Raw genomic sequence first — 22196 nt, forward strand, 5'->3', positions numbered from 1 at the left:
ATTCACTGATCCATTCTATAAATACATTGTAATTCATATAGTGATATTTAGGGGTGTACAAATGAAACAGACAAACTGCACCAACCCGATAATCCGAGTCAAACCAAAAAAAAAAAATTCAACTATGGTTTAATTTAATTTGGTTTGGTGTTGGAAAAAAACTCCGACCATATTTGGTTTGGTTTGGTTTTAACTAAAAAAAGTCAAACCGAAACCAAACCAACCCGACATTATATGTATAGAAGTTTTAAATATATTTAATACATAAAAATATTTATTGTAGTGTATTTTATAAATATTTCTTAAGCTTTTTCATAGTTTTATCTTTTAACGTATTATTTCAAGCTTGGGCTTATAATTTTTGGACGCTCCAATAAGTTTTATAGTCCATAAATGTTAGTAACTCAAATAAATCCTAAACCAAAATCAAATCAATAATAATGCTAATAAAAGACATTCAATTCAATTGTACTATGAATGAAAATAGTATTGGATATCTATTTTTTTTGGTTTTTCCATGGTTTAGATAACATGTATAACTTATTTTTCTTTTAGCGGTTAGTCATGTAAATAATAGTATTTATTAGTCATAATTTTAAATTATGTTTGTTTTCATTATGGCTTATTAATAATATTTATTTTATGCAATTTTATTATCTTTATTGTTGAATATTTTAGTACAATGTCATGACTCATCTCATATTTATGTTATTTTATTGAAAAATACCTTATAGAGTCATGTCTTACTAGGATTTAAGAAATATTTGGAGCACAAATTTTACGTTTTGTACTATGAAGACTTTATGAAAAAAAAACGAAAAAATCCGAAAACCTAAAAATCCGAGAAAAATCGAGATTAAAAAATCCGACTTTTATTGGTTTGGTTTGGTATTTAGATTTAATAACCCGATACAATTGGTTTGATTTGTTAATTAGAAAATTCAAACCAACCCGACCTATCCCCTACTCATATTCATTCATATAATAAGAATCATGCTCTCTTCTCTTCTAAATTCTCTGAGCTATTTTCTCGGCAATCTGCCTTGGCTTAGCTTCCATCATCTTCGAGCCTTAGCTCCTAGATTTCTTGATGATTCATTCTTCAAATTGCATCATTTGGTACCAGAGCACGTTGATCCTCGGCATTAACATGGCTAGGGATAAGAATCAAGACAAACCCATTGACATCATGGAAGGCAAATTCTCTGAAATTCAAGATCAAATACAAAAATTGATGGAGGGCTTGACTAGTGTAAATGTTCGGAATGCGCAAACAGATAAGGAGTTGCTCGAAATTAAGGAGGCAATTGGAGTTATCAAATAGCATGACAAGGGAATGACGTCTTCATTTGATGGGGAATCTGCAGGTCCTATTCGAGTGGGTCGTTCTAAGGAAGCTCAAACTAGTTTTGCTCCGACTGGTAATAGCTCCTTCACTCGATATTCTAGACTTGATTTCCCTCATTTTGCTGGATATTATTTGAAATCTTGGTTGTATAAGGCGGATCATATTTTTTCTATGGAGGAAATTACATTTAAGAAAAGGGTGAAGGTCCTTTGTATTCATTTTGATGGTGATGCTATTGTTTGGCATAGGTCGTTTATGAGGTCTAGAAATACTGTTATATTCCCAACTTGGACTGAATATGTTCTGGCTTTACATGACAGTTTTGGGGATGGGTTTGAGGATCCAATGGAGGCTATCAAAAATTTGAGACAAAGTTGGTAGTGTGAAGGATTACCAGACTGAATTTAATAGGTTGTTAAATGAAGTTAACCTTTCGAATGAAAATGCTATAAGCTGTTTCTTAGGTGGATTGAAACCAGAACTTAACAAATCTGTTAGAATTCAATCTCCTAGAAAGCTAATGCAAGCATACAAAATTGCTAGATTACAAGAATGTATCTTTGAAGCTCATGCACAATCTTGGGGCCTTAAACCTGCTACTAAATACCAAAATCCAATATTACCCACTCCTTCTGTATTCAAACCACATAATTCACATAAATCTACCTTTTCAAATTTCACATTCAATAAATTTTTTGAATCAAATGCCCAGAAAACCAATAAAACTAATGGTCACACAGCTGGTAGAAGGTTGACTGCAACAGAAATGGATAAAAAGAGGTCCAAAGATTTATGTTTTTTCTGTGATGAAAAATATGTAGTTGCGCATAATTGTAGGGCAAAAAGGTAGATTTTCATGGTAGAATTGATTAAAGAAGAAGCCATAAATTAAGTGGATATGGATGAAATAACATAGGATGTCATGGAGGGAGTAGATGAATTCATGACAATATCATTACAGGCTTTCACTGGGGTAACTGGTTATCAGACCATCAGAGTGACTGGCTACCATGAGAAAAGACCTCTTCAAGTTTTAATTGACATCGGAAGAACATATAATTTCATTGATCAAGAAGTAGCCAATAGATTAGGGTGCAAAGCTAGTCCTATAGTAGAGTAATGCATCAGTGTAGCTGATGGAATAAAGGTTCAAACAACATCTGTGTGTAAGAATATGCAGTGGCTTTTACAAGGAACTACCTTCTCTCCACATTTCCTACTCTTACCTTTAGGAAATGTTGATATAGTTTTGGGGGTTAAGTGGTTAAACACCTTGGGCAGAATTTTATTTGATCTCAGTAACATAACTATTGAGTTTGTCTATTAGGGAAGGAAGCATGTGCTAAGAGGGGCCAGCAAACAACTTAAGTCAGCTAAAGCAAGTTCAATAGTTAAGAAGGGTGGAGAAGATACTCAATTTTTCACGATGACAGTAACAAATAACACATAGGAGAACCATAGTTTTCATAACATACAAGTTGTCCAAGGTACTGAAACCTCTCCAGCTTTAACTGTGTTGTTGGAATATTATTCCAGCATATTTGAAATTTCTACCACACTACCTCCCCACATAGGTTCCTTTGATCATAGGATTCCTTTTATTGGGTCTGCAAACCCAGTGAACAAGAGGCCCTATAGATATCCTGGTGTTAAGAAAGATATCATTGAGAAACTAATTCAAGAAATGATTGATCAATGAGTCATACAACACTCAACCAGTCCCAATGCATCTCCTGTTGTTTTGGTTGGTAAAAAAGATGAAAGTTGGAGATGATATGTTGACTATAGGGAGGTTAACCAGTTGACAATAAAAGATAAGTTCCCTATCCCTATAATAGAAGACTTGCTTGATGAGTTAGGAGGAGCAGAAGTATTTTCAAAGATAGATCTAAGAGCTGGTTATCACTAGCTGAGAATGGCAAATGAAGATACCCATAAAACAGCTTTCAAAACATATGAAGGTCATTATGAATTTTTAGTTATGCCCTTCGGCTTAACTAATGCACCCTCTTCATTTCAAAGTTTAGTTGATACGATCCGAGATAAATAAAATAACGGAATATGAAAATAACAGTGATTAAAGCCAAACTAATGATAGGTCTGATTAAGATAACCAAAGTAGTCGGAATAATGAAGTATAGAAGAAAATTTAGAACCCTAAGTGAACGTCTCAAGCAACAATCGAAATACTATATGATCATCTCCCAAGAACGATAAATTAGAAACCCTAGATATTGTCACGACCCAATTTCTCCTCCTTTGGGTATCGTGATGGCATCTAGTCTTAGGAACTAGGTAAGCCTAACATTTACTGAACAACAATAATAATTAAATAACATCTAACAATTTTAAATGGAAATCCCTATAAAATTTACAATTCCCAAAATCGGTAGTACAAGTCATAAGCTCTACAGAGTTTGCTACAACTTCTAAATACAACTGTTTGGAAATAGGTAAAGACAATATGAATACAAAATAGGAAGGTGACTCTGAAGCCTGCGAACGCAGCAACAGGTTTACCTTGAGTCTCCACAGCAACAATCTGCGCTGCTAGCTAATGATAAACTGACTTTGCAATACCTGGATCTGCACAAAAATATGCAAAAGTGTAGTATGAGTATACCACAGTGGTACCCAGCAAGTATCAAGACTAACCTCAGTGGAGTAGTGACGAGGAACAGTCAAGACACCTACTGGACTAAATAACCTGAACAAAGTATAAGTATAGAAACAACAGAGTATAATATCTACATAAAGACTACGCGATATGACTAACAATACAGTAATTGCAATAGGAAAGAACAACAACAAGTATTAGCGGAATACCATAATAATGACATAAAAGGGTAAACGTAAACACAACCTAAATCCGAAATCACAAATACAACAAGGACAAATAATAACTCAGCAACAATGACCGCTTTCGCATCAGGTTTTAGTCAACAAACTCCACGAGGTACCGAACCTCGGATTATTCACAACTCATGGGTCCCAATACCTAAACCCTAACACTTGGCATCATGTGCCCTCATTACACTTCATAACCACACGGACGACTCACGTGCCAAATATAGTCATCCTCACATAGAAGGCAAGTAAACAAGGGTGTGCATCTATACTCAGCAATATCAAGAAAACCTCTTAATAGATAAGAGTGCTCAACTACGTGTATACTTGTGCAAGTGTCCTAACATGATTTATGCCAGCTAGTAAGTATAGGAAAAGAAATGGACAGCACGTAGAATATTTTCTTATAACTTTCCACAAGATAAAGCTCACATAGGTAAGTGTACCACTACACAATCATCAACAACAAGAATTCCCTTGGGCCATCACAAGTCATCACAATCAATCCCTGACATAGCCCACCTTGTCTCACCACGTGTGCAATAGTAAAGTAAATGCCCGTCTTGTCTCGCCACACGTGCATAATAATGTTCCCACCTTATCTCGCCACATGCTCAACCCACATATATATAACCCGCCTTGTCACGCAGCATGTACAAATATCAATAGTAATAATAGCACGGCAGAAACCTCGTGCAACCCCATAACAACAACCGCACGACAGAAACCTCGTGCATCACAACAACTACTACAACATAAAAAATAACACTAATATAAGGGTGAGACAAATAAATCAACTCGGAAATTCCAGAACTCAAAGGAATAGAGGAATTAATTCACAAGGAGTAGCCACAATAGAGAATGCAAGTCATAATAAGAACAGCTCAACAAGAAAGGAAATATTATGTAACAACTGTCCACAATGTACAGTTCGACAATGAGGGAGCTAACACAAGACGAATAATTCCAAATAAGGACAAGTCAACTAAGATATAGGATATCTAACTTCTTTTAAGGTTGGCAATTAAGAAAGAGATACAACAAATTCAATTGGGGATAAGCAGCAAAAAGATAATCATAGCCTCAATTAAGGATGAAAAATTACAAAAGAGATAATTATAGCTTCAAATAAAGATAAGCAGTTAAGGGAAAGATAACATGGCAATTGAAGAGATAACAATTACAGTTAAGGCACATATGACTCAAATAAGCAACAAGGGCAGATCATGAAGCAATTAATTCTAATTAAAGTAGGTAAAGGTGAAACTAGAAATTACGAGACATATTCATAACATAACAACTGCATAATCAGTGAATATAAAGACCTAAGAACCCTAAAAGGCCAACTTTCCAAAAATAAGTCCAAGCACGTACTCGTCACCTCGCGTACACGGACTACAATTAGCATAGAAGACTCAAATCCTAAGGGGTAGTTCCCTCACATGAAGTTAGGCAAGATACTTACCTCAAAGAAGACAAACCGATACTCTAAAATGAACTTCTCGGGTGAAATGACCTCCAGACGGCTCAAATCTAACCAAAATAACTTTAAAGCATAAATAAAACTCATAAGAAATTATTCTGGATCATAAAGATTCAATCTTTATCAAAATCTAAAAACCGATCCCAAAAGTCGACCCCCGGGCCCGCACCTTGGAACCCGACAAATTTCACAAAACCCGAACACTCATTCTGATACGAGTTCAACCATACTAAAATTATTAAATTACGATACCATTTCGTCCCTCAAATCATGATTTTTCATTTTGAAAATTTTCTTCAAAAATCCCCATTTTCCTCACTCAAAAACACTAATTAAATGATAAAAATAAAAATAAGATCATGGAATAAAATAAATTCTAGGTGAAGAACACTTACCCGATCGATTTGCTTGAAAAACCCATAAAGAATCGCTCAAAACCGAGCTCTACAAATCAAGATATGATAAAAATGGCCTAACCCTCGATTTGGAAAATATATTTTGCTGCCCAGGTGTTTGTACATCGCGATCGCAGAATAGGTGGTGTGATCGCGAAGAGGAAATGGCTACTGCCCGGAATTGGTGTTGTGCGATCGCGAAGAAGGAAAATAATGGCCCTGGAACTGGGTTACGCGAACGCGTGAAACGGCACGCGAACGCGAATGAGGGGAAAGCACACTTACGCATTCACGGATAGAATGGTGCGAACACGTAGAGGAAATTGTCACCAGCTCCCAGCTCCTAGTTTCTACTATGCGAACGCGATGGATCAGATGCGAACGCGAAGAAGGGGGAAGGCAGGCTTCCACAATCACGAAAGGAGTTATGTGAATGCGGAGAAAAAATAATTCATCCTCCAAAATTACACTACGCAAATGCGGAGGAAGTGACACGGATGCGATTAAGGAAACCAGATGACAGAAAACAACAGTCCCAAAATAGGAGGAAATGGCTCGTAGCCCATCCGAAACTCACCCGAGGCCCCCGGGACCCCGTCTAAATAAACCAACAGGTTTCATAACCTAACACGAACTCGCTCGAGGTCTCAAATCACATCAAACAATGCCAAAACTACAAATCGCGCCAAGAATCGAACTTATGAACTTCCAAATCTTTCAACTTCGTAAACTCGTGCCGAAACCAATCAAACCAACCCGGAATGAGGTCAAATTTTGCAGGCAAGTCCCAAATGACATATCGGAGTTGTTCCAACTCTCGGAATCGCATTCCGACCCCGATATTACCAAAGTCAACTATTGGTCAAACCTATCCACTTTCCAACTTCAAATTTCACCGAAATGTTTCAAATCATCCTATGGACCTCCAAATCTAAATCCGGACGCACGTCTAAGTCCAAAATCACCATATGAAGCTGTTGAAATCATCCAAAACCCATTCTGGAGCCGTTTACATAAAAGTCAAATTTCGGTCAACTCTTACTGCTTAAGCTTCTAAAACTTGAATCCTTCTTCCGATTTGACTCTGAATCATCTGGTAACTTAACTCGACGACGCATGTAAGTCAATGCACATAATACGAAGTTGCTCAAGACCTTATACCACCGAACGAGACTTAAATTCTCAAAACGATCGGCTGGGTCGTTACAGATAAAGAAAGGAGAAGAAGATTAGCCTCAAGAACCCAAGTCTTAAAAACAGGTAATCTAAAGTCGAACTCGAACCAAGAGATTCCAAATCTCTGTCAAGAGTTTTCTTATGTCAAAATATGCTAAGTTCCTAATGAAATAACCCTAGGATGTTATAAATACCCAATAGGTAAAATAGGAAAAGTTTCAAAGTTAATGTTCCAAAAAAATTCATCAGGCCAAACCGTAGCCTCAACCGTTACCCCAACCGTGACACAAAGCTGAACCGTGACGAATTCCAGAAGCTTATTTTCTTCATCTCTCCAGGCCCCTCTTGAACCGTAGCCAACGGTTGGTGAAACAGTGTCACACAGTTTGACTTGGGATCTTGATTCTTCAATTCTCATGACTCCAAACATAGCATCCTTTGCATGAATCCTCCAAGTGACTCTCCAAACATCTTCTAGTCAATTGTTGAAGACCATGTAGCTCCTCAGCGTGCATCCCTCAGGCGTTCTTGGACTTGGAACGAGTCAACGGTCTACTAGATAATTTGAGGTCATCTTTAATATCATCCACTTTGCCTAGGCTGTCTAGAATCATATCAATCCCTCTCTTTTGAAAAGGATTCGTCCACGAAACTTATATACCTGCACCAAAAGGAGATAAGGTAGAAATATGTAATGTCGCACTCACCTTGAACTCACTTGGGAGATCCAACTTGTACGCATTGTCGCCAATCTTCTCAAGAACTTGATATGGTCCATCTCCATGAGGATGCAGCTTGGACTTGCATTTATCAGGAAACTGTTCCTTCCTCAAGTGACCCCAAACCCAATCACCAAGTTTGAAAATAACATGTTTTTTTCCTTTGTTATCTCTATTGGAAACCTTTTCATATATCTTCTCTAATTGCAAACGCACTTGCTCATGAATCCTCTTCAATGCTTCAGCCTCGTTCTTACCATCTATATTCACAACATCACTCATAGGCAAAGAAATCAAATCCAAAAGTGTTAGCAGATTAAAGTCATATACAACCTTAAAAGGAGACTTACCCATGGAAGAGTGAACAAATCTATTATAAGCAAACTTAATCAACGGTAGACGCTCCTCCCAAGGAGTTTACTTACCCCTAAGTGCAGCTCACAACGTACTACCCAAAGTCCTATTGACTACCTCAATCTGACTATCTGTTTGGGGATGACAAGTTGTAGAATACAATAGCTTAGTTCCTAACTTAGACCACAAAGTTCTCCAAAATTGGCTAACAAACTTAGTAACCCTATCACTAACAATGGATCTAGGCACCCCATGTAACCTCAAAACCCCTCTCTCAAATAACGTAGATACGTAAGACGCATCATCTTTCATGTGACAAGGAATAAAATGTGACATCTTAGAAAAACGGTCAACCATAACAAATATGCAATTATGCCCCTTCCTAGTCCTTGGTAAGGCCAAAACAAAATTCATAGAAATATCTAACTAAGGTCTTTTGGGAATAGGCAATAGAGTATATAACCCATGTGGCTTAACCTTAGACTTAGCCTAAAGACACTCAATACATCTACCACAAACTTTACCTATATCTCTCCTCATGTGGGGCCAATAAAAATATTTTTAGGCGCTCAAGTGTTTTAGAAACTCTAAAATGCCCCATCATTCCACCACTATGTGCCTCTCTAACAAACAATTCCCTCAAAGAACATCTAGGGACACATAAATTTACATTCCTAAACAAATAACCATCATCCATAAGGAATCCCTCAAACACACCCAACTTATACTCCTTGTACTTACTACTAAAAGTTGGGTTACTATCATATAAATATTTAATATGCTAAACCCCATCAAATTAGCAGTTAACACATTGATCAGAATATATCATCTAGAAAGTGCATCAGCCACAACATTATCTCTAAAGTGCATCAGCCACAACATTATCTCTGCCTTGCTTATAGTGGATAACGTATGGAAAGGTCTCTATAAGATCTACCCATTTAGCATGTCTTCTGTTTAACTTTGACTAACTCTCTAGGAATCTATGACTCTCATGGTCAGTCCTAATCACAAATTCCTTTGGCCACAAATAATGTTGCCAATTGGCTAAAGCTCTCACAAGGGCATACAACTCATTATCATAAGTAGAATAATTTAAGGTTGATCCACTCAATTTCTCACTAAAGTAAGCTATAGGTTTTTGGTCTTGCATAAGAACTGCACCTATACCTACCTCAGAAGCATCACACTCAACCCCAAAAGTCTTACTAAAATCGGGTAGTTGTAGCAAAGGGGTTGAACTACGCATCTTCTTCAGTAATTCAAAAGCCTCATATTCCTTACCCTATTTAAATCCCTTATCCTTCCTAATTTCTACAGTCAAAGGAGCAGCTATGGTACTAAACCCTTAACAAATATCCTATAGAAACTAGCGAGACCATGAAAACTCCTAACCTCTGACACACTCTTCGGAACAAGCCACTCTCTAATGGATTTCACTTTCGTCTCATCAACCACTATGCCTTTCCCACTCACAACTAACCCCAAGAAAATCACCCTATCAACACAAAAATCACACTTCTTAGGATTTGCAAAGAGTTTCTCTTTCTTAAGTACATCAAGTACACTTTTAACATGCAAAAGACGATCATCCAAAGAATCAATGTAAATAAGTATATCATCAAAATAGACAACAATAAATTTACCTCTAAATGGCTTTAAAACATGATCCATCAAGCACATAAATGTACTAGATGCATTAGTTAACCCAAAAGGCATAACTAACCATTCATACAAACCATTTTTAGTTTAAAAGGCTTTTTTCCGTTCATCACCAGGATTCATCCAATCTGATGATTTCTATTTCACAAATCAGTTTTTGAAAACACCTTCGTGCAACTCATCCAACATATCATCCAATCTAGGAATGGGATAGCTATACTTACTGTGATTTTGTTGATAGCTCTACAGTCAACACACATACGCCAAGACCCATCCTTCTTTGGTACCAAAATGACTGGTACAACACAAGGACTCATGCTCTCCCTCAAGAACTCCTTATTTAGCAACTCCTTTACTTTCCTTTGAAGCTCCTTAGCCTCCTCTTGGTTGCTCTTATAAGCCAATTTATTCGAAATCTGAGATCCCGGTACAAAGTCAATCTAGTGTTCAATCCCCCCTAAGTGGTGGTAATCCTTCAGGTAGTGCCTCAGAAAAGACATCATTATATTCTTGCAGTAAAGAGATAAAATCACTAGAAAAAGAGTTAGAGAGTTCGTTAGTATTCAAATAAGCTCCTTTATACACACATAGTAAAAATGGTATTCCTTCACTAAGGGTCTTTTCACACTCTTTGGCTTTTACAAAAAGGTCCAACTCTCTTTCTTTCGCCTCTTTCCTCTCACTATCACTCGGTTTCTTTTCATTGTTCCTCTTACGACTACCTTCTGATTTTTTTGCTTCCTCACTTTCCTCAATCTCAACAAGTGAAATTTTACCTCTACACTCATTCTCTCTTTTTTCTTCTCTCACCTTCTCCCCACCCAATTGTTTAACTCTTTTATGATCTTCATACACTTGAAGTGGAGTCAAGGGCTTCAAGAGATACTTTTTACCCTTCAGCTAAAGAGTATAACTATTACTCCTCCCTTCATGTAATGCATTCCTATCATATTGTCATGGTCTCTCAAGCAATAGATGACAAGCCTGCATAGGTACGACATCGTATAAAATTTCATCCATATACTTCCCAATTTTGAAGCAAAGAAGAACCTGCTTATTCACTTTCAATTCTCCACTGTTATTCAACTATTGAAGGTTGTAGGGACGAGGATGCTTCATGGTCCTAAGACCCAACTGCTCAACAAGAGACACACTAGCCACATTAGTGCAACTTCCACTATCCACGATCACGGAACAAATTCTTCAACCAATGTTACATCTAGCATGGAATAAATTTTCCCTTTGATCAGAATCACCCTCTTTCACTTGAACCCCTATCAATCTCCTCACAACTAACAGTAAGTTCATGGGCTCTTCCTCCTCACAACTAGTAATATCATTTGTAGATCCCTCTCTATCAGATTCTTCTTGATAAGTGGAGATTTTGACTACTTATTAGTGCCTTTTAGCTTTCGTTTTAGTCCAAAAGTGCTTAATTGTATTCCCGAAAACTGATGAAATATACTTAATTACAGGAATATTGGAAGATGAGCTTCCGAGATGAAATCCAACTCAAGACGGAGTAATATGAACTCAAGGACAAAAACAGGCACAAAAGCTCAAAGTGCGGACCGCAGAATATCATCTGCGGCCGTAGGTCGTGAAGCAATTCCATCAGAGAATGTTGCAAGATGTGGACTGCACACAAATTGTGCGGCCGCAAAAGTTGGGTCAGAGAAAAAGTTCAGAGAACCTGCACCTCCAGTCCAACACAAGTGCGGACCACACAATTATTGTGCGGCTACAGAAGAAGAGCTGCGCGACTGCATAATTCCATGTGCGAACTGCAGAAGAACAAAGTGCGGCCGTAGACATTATTGTACGGACCGCAGAAAGAGGGCAGTGCGGCCGCACTTCATTATTATGCGGCCGCAGATTTCCAACCTTTTCAAGTTGAAGCAAAGTGCGGACCGCACATAGAATTGTGCGGCCGCAGAACCTCCGAAAGGGCATTTTTTCCGAAAATTATAGCTTTGTATAAATAAAAGAGTTTCACTTTCTTAGGTCAACTTTTGACATCAGTTGCTACAGTAGACGGTTTCTTTTACTCTTTTTAGTAGTTTTTGCTATTTTGAACTTTTTGAATATAGATTTCATCATTTTAATTATCAATATGGGTTTAATTATCATTTCTTCTCCTATTTCTTCTATTTTAAACGTGAGTAGCTAAACTTTCACTAGGGTTGTGACTCAACCCTAGTGTGTAAACTTAATGGGTGTTTGATTTATTGTTTGTTTATGGTTGGGTGTTTATTATCTAGCCTTGTTCTTGTTTTTATTTGAAGAATTAATGGTTGCAAACATTAGTTCATGCCTATTTGACTTAGTCTCTACTTGAGAAAGAGAGACATAGTCTAGGAAAACTTGGCAAGTAAGTAATTGGGTCAATCGAGAGATTGATAAGTACAATTAAAGGGTTGAACCTAAAGATAGTAAAACTCGACTTGAGCTTCTTATAAACTATTTTGTTCAATACCCATTTGGACATGAGAAAGCCAAATTGAGCAAAATCACTCTCTTACCGAAAGGTATTGAGTGGGTACTTGAGTGTTGATAGCTATAATACACCTCGACCAATAAAACAAGCTTTAAAGTTTAGAACGCATTAGGCAAACACCTAGGTGAAGGTCATAGCCCTAGGCCATTTATATCATTTAGAAAACAACAAAAATAATTTCCTAGTTTCATTCTTTGAATCGCAATCATAGTTTAGTTTAGATTTTTAAACAAAACCAAATATTGCAGAAGCGCAAATTTAGATATACGAACTCACGCGTTAAGATATATACTACTAACACCCATTCATATAGCTCCCTGCGGAATTCGACCCCAACTCTTGTTGGGTATTACTATTGCATCGACCGTTTTCATAACCTTAAAGAGAGGAGTGAAATTGGACGATACCATGAAATTCTCCGAGGATGCTTTGAGGCTAAGGCTTTTTCCCTTCTCTCTATGGGGAAAAGCTTTAGATTGGTTGGAACGTTTGCCAAATCATCCCATTCATAATTGGTATGAACTAGCGGAGAAATTTATTTCAAAGTACTTCTCTCCCGGGCACATGGCTATTCTTCGGGATGAAATTCTAGCATTCAAATAAGAGCCCAATGAACCACTGCACGAGATATGGGAAAGGTATAGAACAATGGTGAAAGAGTGCCCCAACAATGATATGACGGAGAACATGATTCAACAAACTTTCTATAGGGGGATCAATACCACCAATCAATGTGTAGTGAACCAACTTGCCGGTGGGAACTTCATGACTACGCCCTATGCGGAGGCGTGTGATATTTTGGATGAGATGGCAGATACTTCATCGGCATGGCAATCTAGATCCAATGTTCCACAAGGTGATCCAAATGTGATTCTTCTTCATAAAGAGTTACATGACCACGTGCAAGCCATAGCCGAGTTGACAACCACCATGAACCAATTGACAAAGGCTAAACTTCAACAAGTACAAAACTCGAGGCAAGTCAATGCTATGGAGGGAGTCAATGTGATGGTAAACAAGAGAAGAACAAGAAGTCCACAAGTGCAACAAAAAGTGGATAATCTTGTGCAAGATGATAGTGGATTTGATCAAGGTGATACTTATAATGATCAAGAGGAAGAGGTCCAATATGTGAACAACTTTCAAAGACAAAGAAACAACTTCCAAGGCCCTAGTAAACAACAATGGAGACCTTCAAATAATCAAGGCAATTGGAATTCTAACAACCAAGGTAATTGGAAAAGTGGAAACAATTAAGGCAATTGGAGTGGAAGCAATAACCAAGGTAATTGGCAAAACAATAACAATCAAGGCAATTGGGGAGGCAACAACCAAGGAGGGTGGAACAACAACCAAGGAAATCAGGGGTCAGGTTTTCAAAGGGCCCCGATGAATCAACAACCGAGCAACTCACCTCCTTAGCCTTCTCATGATCCTAGTTCCTCTAACAATGAAATGAGTCATATTGAAACATGTTCAAGTAAATGATGGAGAAGAATGCCGATTCCAATGCCCAACTTGCTTCACACAACACGTCAATCCAAAACTTAGAAGTGCAATGGGTCAAATCTCTCAAGCTTTAAATTCTCGTCCTAAGGGGGCACTACCAAGTGATACGGTGGTGAACCCGAAGGGTGGAAACAATACGGGGCATGCCATGGCCATTATTACAAGAAGTGGAAGAGGTGAGAATGCACCTACATCAAGTCAAAGGCAACTTGTGGATGATGAGCAACTGGTAGAGGAAGAGGAAATCCCAAACAATGTTGTGCGCGCAAATGAGGAGGTGTGGATTGATATTGATGACACAGTGGAAAAGACTCAAGAGGATGTGAACCCATCTAGGGATCATGTGATTGACATATCGGAACCGGTAGTGTAAAAAACTAAGGCACCATTGCCTAAGCCACCTCCTCCCTATCCTCAAAGGCTTGTTAAGAAAAATAGCGAGAAACAATTTAAAAAGTTCATTGATATGATGAAGAGTCTCTCGATAAATGTGCCATTAGTTGAAGCCTTGAAGAAAATGTCCGGATATGAAAAATTTATGAAGGACTTGGTGACAAAGAAGTGGTCGATGAATTTTGAAACTATCAAAGTCATGCACCAAGTGAGTACAATTTTGCATTTGATGGCTCCTAAGTTGGAAGATCCCGGTGCTTTCATAATCCCTTGTACCGTTGGAATTGCCGAGTTTGAAAAATCTCTTTGTGATCTTGGGACGAGTATCAATTTGATGCCCTATTCAATTTTTAAGACATTGGGAATTGAGCAACCAAGACCCACATCTATGAGATTACAAATGGCCGATTGTACAATGAAGAGACCGTTGGGGGTGATTGAGGTTGTAATGGTTCGAGTTGACAAGTTCATTCTCCCGGCGGATTTTGTTATTCTTGATTGTGAAGTAGACTATGAGATCCCGATTATTCTTGGTAGACCTTTTCTTGCTATGGGAAAGGCTCTTGTTAATGTGGAAGCTGATGACCTCACTTTTTGGGTGGGTGATGAAAAGGTAGTGTTCCACGTGTGCAAATCTATGAGGCAACCGAATAGCAATGAAGTATGTTCGTTCGTGGACTTGGTGACCGATGTGATTATTGATGATACAAGTGCCACGATTAATGTGGGTGACATGTTGGAGGCCGTCTTGCTAAACTTTGATGATGATGAGATGGATGGCTTTATAGAATGTGTTAATTCTTTGCAAGGAATGGGGTCGTATAACTATGCACCCCGAAAGCTTTCCTTGGATCTTAAGAATAGGAAAACTCCTCCTAGAAAGCCTTCAATTGAAGAGCCTCCTATCTTGGAGTTGAAGCCATTGCCTCTACATCTCAGGTATGAATTCCTTGGCCCTTGTTCTACTTTACCAATTATTCTTTCCTCTTGTTTGACTAACGTGTAAGTTGACTCTACATTGCGGTGCTCCATAAGAGGAAGAAATCTCATGGGTGGACTTTGGCAGATATTCGGGGAATAAGCCCTACATTTTGCATGCACAAGATTAACTTGGAGGATGATGTCAAGCCATCAATTGAACATCAAATGAGACTCAATGAAGCCATACAAGACGTGGTCAAAAAGGAGATTATCAAATGGTTGGATGCTGGGGTGGTCTACCCTATTTCCGACAGTTCGTGGACTTCTCCGGTGCAATGTATCCCGAAGAAGGGAGGCATAACTGTGGTCACCAATGATAAGAACGAGTTGATTCCAACAAGAACGATGATCGGCTGGAGAGTGTGTATGGACTATCGGAAGCTAAATAAAGTCACAAGGAAAGACCATTTCCCACTACCCTTTCTTGACCAAATGCTTGATAGGTTGGCCGGCCGGGCGTTCTATTGATTTCTAGATGGATATTGGGGCTACAATCAAATCCTTATTGCCCTGGAAGATCAAGAGAAAACAACTTTCACTTGTCCCTATGGCACTTTCGCTTTCAAGCGGATGCCATTTGGCTTGTGCAATGCACCAGCCACTTTTCAACGGTGTATGATGGCGATCTTTACTGATATGGTAGAGGACTACCTTGAAGTTTTCATGGATGACTTTTCGGTAGTCGGGGATTCCTTTGATGATTGCTTGGCAAATTTGGATAAAGTATTGGCAAGGTGTGAAGAAACGAACTTGGTGTTGAATTGGGAGAAATGTCATTTCATGGTCGAGGAGGGCATTGTCCTTGGCAACAAAATTTCAAAGAAGGGCATTGAGGTCGACAAGGCAAAAATAGAGGTGATTTCTAAACTTCCATCTCCAACATCCGTGAAAGGAGTGAGAAGTTTCTTGGGTCACGCAGGGTTCTACCAGCGCTTCATAAAGGATTTTTCCAAAGTGGTGAACCCCTTATGCAAGCTTTTGGAGAAAGATGCTAAATTTCACTTCAATGATGATTACATGAGAGCCTTTAAATTGCTCAAGTTCAAGTTGACAACAACTCCTATCATCACCGTTCCTAATTGGAGTATTCCTTTTGAGCTCATGTGCGATGCTAGTGATGTAGCGGTTGGAGCAATTTTGGGGTAACGTATCAATAAGATTTTTCATCCGGTCTACTATGCTAGTAAGACCATGAATGATGCCTAAGTCAATTACACCGTTATCGAAAAAGAGCTCTTTGCCATTGTGTTTGCTATTGAGAAGTTCCGCCCATACTTGATGGGTGCAATGGTTATTGTTCATACAGATCATGCGGCACTTCTCTATCTTATGAGCAAGAAAGATTCAAAAGCTCGGTTGATGAGATGGGTGCTATTGTTTCAAGAGTTTGATAATGACATCAAAGATCGAAAAGGTAGTGAAAATCAAGTGGCGGACCACTTGTCTCATTTGGAGGAAGAGGTGAGGCCGCATGATGGCCTTGAAATCAATGACTCCTTCCCAGATGATCAACTCTTGGCTATTTCAATGAATAAGGTGTCATGGTTCGCCGATCTAGTAAACTACCTTGTGTGTGGAATCATCCCAGATGAGTTCTCTTCAAATCAAAGAAAGAAGCTCAAACGGGATTATCAAGATTATTATTGGGATGAGCCTTACCTCTTCCGGATTTGCACGGATGGTGTAATTAGAAGATGTGTACAGGATGAAGAGCAAAATGTTATTCTTGAAGCTTTTCACTCTTCGCCTTATGGTGGTCACCATGGCAGAGCAAGAACGACGGCTAAAGTGCTAAGTTGCGATTTCTATTGTCCCACTCTCTACAAAGATGCAAGTGATATGGTGAAAAGATTGATGAATGACAACGAGCCGGCGAAATCTCGAAGAAGAATGAAATTCCTCTCACTACCATTTTAGAGATTGATATCTTTGATGTGTGGGGTATTGACTTCATGGGTCCCTTTGTGAGTTCTTGTGGAAACACCTACATCTTGGTCGCGGTTGATTATGTGTTTAAATGGGTTGAGGTTGTTGCTCTACCCAACAATGAAGCGAGAAGTGTGGTGGCATTTTTGAAGAAGAATATTTTCACAAGATTTGGTTCTCCGCGAGCTATCATAAGTGATGGGGGGTCGCATTTTGCAATAAGGCTTTTGACACCTTGCTTAGCAAGTATGGTGTCACTCATAAAGTTATGACTCCCTATCATCCTCAAGCTATAGGTCAAGTGGAAGTCTCCAACCGGGAGATAAAGAGTATCCTGTCCAAAACAGTGAATGATAACCGGATGAATTGGTCAAAGAAGCTTGATGATGCACTATGGGCTTATCAGACTATTTTCAAATCTCTTATCGGGATATCTCCATACCGATTGGTATTTGGCAAAGCTTGTCATCTTCCGGTGGAACTCGAGCACAAATCCATGTGGGATTTAAAGAAGTTAAATCTTGATTGGGATGCAGCCGCTAACTTGCGGGTTGCATAATTAAATAAATTATATGAGTTCCGGTACCATGCATATGTAAGTTCATCCTTGTACAAAGAGAAAATGAAGTCCTTCATGACAAATACATCTGAAACAAGGAGTTTAAGGTGGGCGATCTTGTTTTGTTGTTCAACTCACGATTGAAGATGTTTCCCGGAAAGCTGAAATCCAAATGGAGTGGTCCCTTTGAAATTATGGGTGTGACACCTTTTGGTGCATTGGACTTGAAAAACAAAAATGATGAGGTATTTTGAGTCAACGGTCACCAAGTGAAGCATTATTTGGGACAAGCTGATAATGGCCACATGGTGGCACTTATTCATTTGAAGTGATGGTAATCTGCATCGTGTCGCGACGTTAAATCAGGCTCTTCTTGGGAGGCAACCCATGTTTTCTTTTTATTTTCTTCTTTTATAGATAGGTGTTATTTTGTGCTAATCGGATTTGAAGTGTGTTGCAGGACTGAGTGTGCTTTAAAGGAACCGTGCTCAGAAAAATGGCTAAGTATGGAAAAAGTATGGATCGCACAATTTTGAATGCTACAGCAAAAGGCAATTGCGGCCGCACAAATCTTGTGCGGACCGCACAAAATGAGATGAAAAATGCAAACTCTCTAAAGTTTGTTTGTCAGAGAAACAGCCAACGTGCGGCCGCACAACGAAACCTGCGGTCCGCACCAAAATCTGCGGCCGCATAGCTAAATCTACGGACCGCAAATGATCAAAGACAATTGAACTACCATGTAGTAGAGTGTGGACCGTAGAAGTAATTTTGCGGCCGCACTTCGATCTCTTGTCCCTTAAGTTTGGCCCTTCAGTATAAATAGTACTTGTGGGGCTATTGTTCGACTTTTCCCCTCTCTGAGCTCAAATTCATAAAAAATTGATCTTTCTTGCTAAAGTAGCTATTCTCAAGCCTAACATCTATGATCACTCATCTGTATTACTTCAAATTTGGTATGCTCAAATCACTTCTAGGATTCTTCAATTTTCTTAGTTTAATTTACAATTTGTTAGTTATTTTAAGCCATTTGTCACTAGAGGTCAATTTTATGTCTATGTGGGGGTTTAAATTGTGTTGGGTCAACTCCTAAATACTATTTGGGGAATGGGCATCTTGATTATCATGTTTTATTGCCATGTCGAATTTGTGCAAAAAATTGAAACCCTTAGAAAGTCTGCCCGATTTAATTTTCAAATATGCGGCCGCACAAGAAATTGTGCAGTCCGCAGAAGTGGAGATTAGGGTAGTTGGTGAAGCATGATTCTGCGGACCGCACTTGAAATTGTGTGGACTGTAGAAATTCCATTGCGGCCGCAGAAATGTGTGTGCGACCGCAGATCATACCAATCTCTGTTTTCAGAGAGTTGTTATTTTGAGGTATCCAATATGCGGCCGTAATAAAATTTGTGTGGACCGCACTTCAGATGTGCGATCGCACTCAAAATTGTGCGGACCACAGTTTCATCACTGCAGCCGCCCTTCCAAATTGTGCGGTCCGCACAATACAGTCTGCGGCCGCACTTGCAATTGTGCGGACCGTACTTCCCCACCCTGTACTCTAGTTTTACTCTGTGATCACTGTCTTTGTTCAATTGAATTATAACTGACTTCTGTTGTTGCTTGTTACAGAAAATGGTCAGATCTCGAGGTCGTGGTGACACGTCAGATCCCTCTTGTACACATGTCCCTGAAGCACAAATAGCTGCCGTGGATGATATTTTGGACGATGGTAGAAGAGGTGATACCACAGTTACCGGCCTTGAGAGGTCGAAGAATAAAGAGCTCTGGGAGGACCGGTTTGTGAGTCTGGCTGCCTTCACTAGTTTCTGAGAGTGGTGGCTGGTGAGATCTCTCACTCTTGAGCGGCAATTCCAACTCAGAGATCTTGACAAGTACAATCCAGAAGTGTTGAGGCAGTTCCGAGAGAGAAAGGGGTGGATGTGTGTTATCTTTCGCACTTCCGTACGTTAAAGTTTCGTCGTAAGTTGATCAATGTAAAGTAGGGAATGAGATTAATTTTGAGGATATAGGTAATTATGTTATTTATAACATGTGATAAGTAAGTTCCGTGAAGGTTAGAGGGTAAGCAAATCAAAGAGAATGAGTTTCGTTGAAGTTTGACAATTTGGGATAAAATACGGTCTAAGCTATAATACTCCGTATTTATGGACTAATACCATATAATGTACCACATGACCATGATAGTAAGGTGTATAAAGTATGTTAAAGGTGATTAGTCTTTTAAGTAATTTGAGATAATTCCTAATTATATTGGTAATGGGTTAATTATTGATTTTAGTGGGAAGTTAACTAATTAATTAGACCTCCCAACGTGGCAGCAAGTTGGATTGGTAATCAAGCCTAATATTGACTAGGTAAATTAGGTAGCTAGGTGGCATAGTTAGGGGATTCTTTGTCAAAGTAATCACATAAAGTAGCGCCCACACCCACTTTGATAAAGACAATTAAAGTGAGATGTATAGGCTTGCTAGTAACGGATGGAAAGTCTCAAAAAGAATTCATATGAACCCTTATAGTGCTACAGCAGTGTGAGATGCAATTTTAAGGGAGCACGGTACAATCTTTCTCAAGAATATCATACAGATTTTTCCCTACTTCAATATGTCGTTACGTGTTTTTTTGCAAAAGACGTGGGTTAGAGGGATTGTTAAGAGAATCGGCTCAGGTATGTTAAGGTTATCCCTTCTTTCCTTTTGGCATGATCCATATGATACAAATGAAACAAGCAAACGCACAACTTTCATAAATGCCTCTATTCATAGAAACACTAGGGGTGCCTATGTTGTTGCTTCCCCATGTGTCTTATTATTATATCGTCTGTTCATGGGTTTTAGAAAATACCTAAGTTGATAAAGTTATTTCTTGATATTACCCGAAGGCATATTGATTGTATGACATCCCGAGAGATCTTATTGACTTACTTCATTATGTATTGCATTCATTTATACATGTACATTGTCCCACTACCAAATGGTGTTATATACGCGCAATATATATATATATATATATATATATATATATATATATATATATATATATATATGTATATGTATATGGGGTATGGAGAAAGGTTACGACATTATATACGCACCACCACCTGTTCAGTTGGTATACGTTGATGATTTCACCTACTGAGGCCGAGATGATATGATGTGATGCCCTCAGAGGCTTGATGATGTTGTGTACGCATATACCTATGCATGATATGACCTTCATATGCACATGCATGAAATTATAAATATTTTAGTGTTCACAAAGTTATTTAGACTTACAGGAGGATTCCTTTACTCCATATTTCTTTTTATGTCTCCTATGTACTGATTTTCATGCCTTACATACTCGGTACATTATTTGTACTGACGCCCCTATTTCCTGGGGTTTGCATTTCATGCCCGCAGGTGCAGGTAGACAGGCTGGCGGTCCTCCTTCTTAGGATCCTTGTTCAGCGAGAGTTGGTATGCTCTATTTGATCCGTAGCTGCTTCTGGGTTTTGGTACGATATGTTTGTATACATATATGGGTATGACGGGGCCCAGTCTCATCCTTTATACAGTTGTACACTCTATTAGAGGTCTGTAGATAGTCATGTATAGTCGGATAGTATGTGGCCTTGTCGGCTCGCCCTACCATATTTCCGTATATATATGTACATATGTCTTTTGGGCACGTTTTCTCGCGTATGTTATTTACATAATTCAGTAGTTTACTGCCAGATGTTATGCATGCCCTACACTTATTTCATGTTTTATCTTAGACATATTCTTAGAGGTGTTCGACAGGTAGGCTCGGGCACTCGTCATGGCCCATCGGTTTGGGTCGTGACGAAAGTGGTATCAGAGCAGTTCTATCCAAGGGTTGTCTGCAAAATGTGTCTAGTAAAATCTTGTTTATGAGTGTGTTGTGCACCACATTTATAAACTTGAGGCTATAGGACATATAGGATGTTATCCTTCCTTCTTATCTTAGATCGTGCAATATAAGAATTCACATTCCTTACAATGTGTTATGTTTTCAGCGATGCCTAAGAAGGCTACAGCAGCCCAGAAGGACAAATCCGTGGCTAATGAGACTACTAGTCAAGGGCCACGAGTTACCAGGGCTCGGGGAGAGTCCCATAGTGAGATTCTATCTCAGACTTCACATACCCTGCCCTCTCTAGAGGAGCTCCGAGGGGCATCAGCTCTAGCGCCTGCCCCTGTACACCCAACTCCTCATCCATATGCACCGGGGCAGGAGATGAGAGATGATATTCAGCTATTGACTCGATTAGTAGCCGCACAATTTAAACCATCAGTGCGAGGGTTTGTGATTTCATTAATTTAG

At 38.9% G+C, this 22196-nt stretch overlaps 1 long non-coding RNA gene across 1 annotated transcript; it reads left to right on the forward strand.

Annotated features, from left to right (window-relative positions):
* Nucleotides 1–989: 989 nt before the first annotated feature.
* On the forward strand, nt 990–21585 carry LOC138910823 (uncharacterized). The gene is made up of 2 exons (XR_011415980.1): nt 990–1421; nt 21272–21585. It is a non-coding gene; the product is annotated as an uncharacterized lncRNA (long non-coding RNA).
* Nucleotides 21586–22196: the final 611 nt, after the last annotated feature.

Source organism: Nicotiana tomentosiformis, chromosome 5 (genome assembly GCF_000390325.3).
Source record: "Nicotiana tomentosiformis chromosome 5, ASM39032v3, whole genome shotgun sequence".
Taxonomy (NCBI): Eukaryota; Viridiplantae; Streptophyta; class Magnoliopsida; order Solanales; family Solanaceae; genus Nicotiana; species Nicotiana tomentosiformis.